The 4,544-nt window shown below is 56.6% G+C and overlaps 1 protein-coding gene across 4 annotated transcripts in view; it reads left to right on the forward strand.

The window, feature by feature from the left end:
- Positions 1-1,697: 1,697 nt before the first annotated feature.
- The window catches only part of AXIN2 (axin 2), a 32,222-nt gene continuing 29,375 nt past the window's right edge, over positions 1,698-4,544 (forward strand). Inside the window, exons 1-2 of one of the 4 annotated variants that reach the window (XM_019637788.1) lie at positions 1,698-3,518; positions 3,744-4,170. The gene's annotated coding sequence lies outside the window, so the exon portion shown is untranslated. Of the gene's footprint in view, positions 3,519-3,725; positions 4,171-4,396; positions 4,468-4,544 lie in introns of those variants that run through there. The other 3 variants (XM_019637791.1, XM_019637787.1, XM_019637790.1) reach the window with 3 other exon arrangements.

The raw sequence follows: 4,544 nt of genomic DNA on the forward strand, positions 1-4,544 counted from the left end.
AGGAAAAGAGGATAGACCAGCGGTCAGGGCCCGGAGGAGGCTAGCTCAGCTCCAACATGGCGGGAGCGATCTTGGGAAAATCTCTTCACCTTCTCTTTGCTTAATTCCCCCCATCTTAAGATGATGGGTTGAATTAAATAATACTTGAAGGGCCCCTGGCTAGAAAATTCTGCTATTTCTTTGATAGCCTTTGGGAGATGATAAAAAGGCACAGCTCCCTTTGCCTCCCTGCCCCCCCCCCCGATTTTCTCTGCAGGGAAGATGGTGGTGGTGGGGTACTCACCTCTGCAGGAACTCTTGGTCAGCTTATAGGCCCCCATCCCCAGAAGTGTGGCTCCTAGTTGGAGGACACCTTTGCTTTGGAGCTGGGGAGTTTCTTCCCAGAACAAGTAACAGGCTATTGAGTGAGCAGGGTGACTATGCAGAAATAACCACCATGTTTTGAGCACCTACTGTGTCTCAAGCACTGTGCTGGGCATTTAGTTTATCGCTTATCCTCACAACAGCCTTTTGAGGGGTGTTTCCTCCACTCTACAGGTGAACACACAGGGACTCAGAGTGCTTAGGTGACCTGCAGTCTTAGGAAAGGTTACCTGTGTCTCTTTCTACCTCCCTCTCTAAACAAAGGTGCATTGTCTAAGGTGGCACTTTTCCAAAGAAATAAAAGACAAAGTCACTGAATCTTAGTGAGCAATGTCCTGGGTCTGGACTCCTCTGAAGTCGCAGCTGGTGTGACTTCCCCTCCAGAGGGGTATTTGTGGGGCTGACTAAAGGTTGGAGATCTGGCCAGATGCCTCTCAGGGAGCGTTGAGTCCTTGTTTACTGGGATTCTAGGATTTCAGCCTGGTACCTAATTCCAGAAAAGAATTACTCCCTGCTTTATTAAACTTGTCTGCACTTAGGCAAAGTGGGCTGTTTTTCCTCCGTAAGGTTTTTCTTTAAAGGAGGGGGGAGAGTGAGCATGTGCAGAAATCCATCACCTTGCTTTCCAGTTTCCAGGCAACCATGCAGGATTACAACAAGTCACATGATATCGCTGCTGCCAGGGAGAAGGGGAAAATGGAAAACCGTGCTATCTTGAGAAAGGGACTGGGTATAAGCAAAGGACTTTGGATTCTCCTCCAGAAATATTATCAACAAGTAGTCAAAGACCTGGAGACTGCAGAGGGCTCCTGGCTTCTCAGCATTTGGGCCAGCCTCCTGCTGGCTGGGCAGTGTACCACCAGCTAGGAACTTGAGGGGTGGGGGGAAAGGAGTGAGATGGAGAGGGAGTCATTGGCCCAAGGGGACCAAGCACCTGTTCTGAAAACCAGGCTCTTAGAGGGGTCATTAGTGAGAAGAGCTACTGGGAACTGGCCCTTACTCCTGCACCCCCTTTCCAGTACCCCTTCTTGCTGCTGCAGCCCTGTGATGATTAGGGCAGGCTGGGGGTCAGCTGGGAGGGGACAAAACCACCCATGAAGACCAAGTTCCCACTTCCTTTTTTAAAGCCTCCTCTTTCTGATCATTGTTTATTTTGATTTTGGATGTTTGGATTTTTCCATCTCCCCTCCCCCAATGTGTGTGTGTGTGTGTGTGTGTGTGTGTGTGTGTGTGTGTGTGTGGTGTGTGTGTGTGTGTATGCTGCTGCTGTTTATATTGTAGACACTTCTATAGCAATTCATCCCCCTCTGTATACACTTTTGTTCCTGTAATAACACCCTCTGTGGCCTAAAGACTGGGGAACCAAAGGACAGCTTTGCTTCTGGCTCTCCTGGGGTGGCTCAAGGGGGTGGGAGTGCCCTTGGCCATGGGTCCCACATATCAGCTAACCTAAAGGGGACTGGCTTCCAGTTTCCTCACACCCAGCAGTTGTCCCAAGGCAAAGATGAGTCATCGGGCCACACTCTCACTGGTCTCCCTGGTTTGCCCTGAGGTGGCTGTACTGCTGGCTTTATGCCAGCCTGGCCTCCTGGGGAGGTGAGCCCAGAGGGGCAGGCCATGGACACAGAGAAGCAGGTGTTGGGGAGGGAGATGCCACCCGCCTTGGCACCCAGGAGCTGAACAAGGACTCTAGTCCCTTCACAGCCCCTTAGGCTGGGGTCCATGTGCTGTGCTTGTCTTTTCCTGTCCTTCCACATTTCTGGCATGTTTCAAAGTTCTGAACCCCTTAATGACAGATTAGAGGCACCTCTGCATTGAAAAGGGTTTGTCATCCTTTAAGTTCAACAAGCAAGTAAATAGAGAAAAAGTGAGTCGAGTTAGAGAGCCGAAGCCTTGCACAGCTCGCATGGTGCTGGGCTGCGCCTCTCATTTCTTGGAACAAATTTGGTTTACATCTTTACGTGTTTTAAGAGGAGGAAAAGTCAATTATTAGCTCATCATATAAGAGGTCATTCTATAACAATAGATGAGTGAATAAACAATGTTCTAGGTTTGTGGCGTATCTTCTCCTTACGTGAAGTGAGAAGAGAAGGTTGTGCCTTATAAACATTGGGGAAATGTGAGCAGGAATTCAAAGGTGACAGTGGGGTGAGGAGTTTTCAATACATTAAAACTGTGGGTGGAGGGGAAAAAAGACATTCCATGTCTGTTTAATATGTAACATATGGGAGGATGAGGGATGCTTGCAAGAGAGTGTTGGGGATGCATGCGGTTGTTACAGAAAGATGGCCGGTAGATGTGTGCGCAAGGAGAGTGCTGATGGCCAGATTGGGAAACGGGGGTTAAATCTTCAGGGAATTGAGGCATGCTTCCTAACGAGGTGTCAGATCCCATCTTCAGCACTCAGGCCAGTGCTGGCAGATTCTCACCCCATTCACACATCCACAAACGCACGCTCCGTGGTCCTAACTCACACTCAGTTACACAAGCATGCTCACGCCTTCTGTGCCCAGGCCCGCGCTCGCCCTATGACACTTGGCCAGTCGATCCCAGGACTAGAACTCCCTGTACAAGATCCTCCAAGTCCAGATTCCCAGGGAAACTTGAGTAGAGGTGGAAAAGTGTTTGATGATAGAAAAAAAAATTCTGCTTGCTTGCAGTTCTTGCGACGGCCAGAATGCTACAATAAACTGTTGCTTTCCAGAGTTGGAGAGGACGAGGGCAGGCAGGGGGAGGAAGCCAGAGCAAAGAGGCCAGAGAACTTGAAAGACAGAATCAGAACTCAGGCTGAGAGCGCCCCTGGGGCGGCGGGAGGCCTGGCAGGGGGCGGAGGAGGGCCAAGATGGGTTAACACTGGAGCGGAGCGTGCGGCTGGGGCGGGCTGGGCCCGGCCCGGACGGGCGCCGGGCGCTGTCCCTTTAAGGCGGGCGGCGCGGACCGGCTAAACGCGGCTGTGATTGGCGCGGCGGGATCACTGGCTCCCCAAGCCCGGCCCGGGGGAGTCGGCTGGAGCCCGCTGCGCTTTGATAAGGTCCTGGCAACTCAGTAATAACCCGAGAGCCGGGAAATAAAAATAACCCCTCATAGCCGTGGATTTCGGGACCGCCCAGAGTCCGAGGCGCCCGTCTCCCCCGCCGAAAGCCCTGCTGTAAAAGGTGGGGGTGGAGGCGCGGCCCCAGCAGAGCTTCTTCAAAGAAAGCCCCGTTGGGACAGGGGGCGAGGTCGCGCCCAGCCGTCCTTGCGGGCGCCGGGGACGGGAGGGGGTCCGGCCCGGCTGAGACAAGGCCGGGAGGGGCGGTGCAAGCCGGACGACCCCCAGGAGGGGCGGCGGGGCCACTGGGGGCTGCCCGGGGCGCGGCCGACGCGTACCTCCCTTTCAGGACCGTGCGCTCGGCTCGCGCCTTTGAAGTGCACAGTTAAATCCACAGCGCAGTTTTTGTTGGAAGCGCCCGGAGGACATTTGGTGCGCGGAGTGACTGCTGGAAACAGGACCTGTGTTGAAAGCCGGGCCGGGCGGGGGCCGGAGGGGCCGGGGGCGGCCTCGGCGGGGGCGGAGGCCCACTCGGATCTTTTGCATAAAAGGGGCGGTGGGGCGCGCCGCTTCCCCCTCCCTCGCCGGTGGATCTTGCTCTAATCCGGGATTGTTTCCCCTCACCCCCCCTCCCCTGCCGCGCGACTCCCCATGTTCCCCGACGCCGGGACCGGCCCGGGGGGGCCCAGGGCTGCCGCTGCGAGCCGAGCCGGGGGCCGGGGCCCTGCCCGGGGCGCCTGCGAAGTCTCGCCGCGGAACGCTCGTGCGGATCAATGGTGAGTGCCGAGGCCGCGGTGGCGGGGCGGCCCGCGCGCTTTGATGTGCCGGGCGGCCCTTTGAAGTTGGCAGGCCGGCTATTTCGGGGCGCGCTCCGGGCGGGCGCGGAGGAGAGCGGCGGGCCGGGCGCCCAGCGCTCCGGGGGGCTTGGCCCGGCTACCCCGAGCGCCCTGCGCGCGAGCCCCCTCCCCAGCGAGGCGGCGGGAGGCCCGGGGGAGAGACTTCTGCAAGTGGCGGCGAGGGCGGAGAGGGAGCAGATCCCCCCCGAGCAGCGCGTCGTTGTCGTTGTTACGGATGTGAGTCGGGCTGCGAGTGTGCAGGGCTTTGGAGGGTGGGATGAAAGGGTGGCGGCGCCCCCCGCTCGCCCTCCCCG

This window comes from Hipposideros armiger, unplaced genomic scaffold (genome assembly GCF_001890085.2).
Source record: "Hipposideros armiger isolate ML-2016 unplaced genomic scaffold, ASM189008v1 scaffold_34, whole genome shotgun sequence".
Taxonomy (NCBI): domain Eukaryota; kingdom Metazoa; phylum Chordata; class Mammalia; order Chiroptera; family Hipposideridae; genus Hipposideros; species Hipposideros armiger.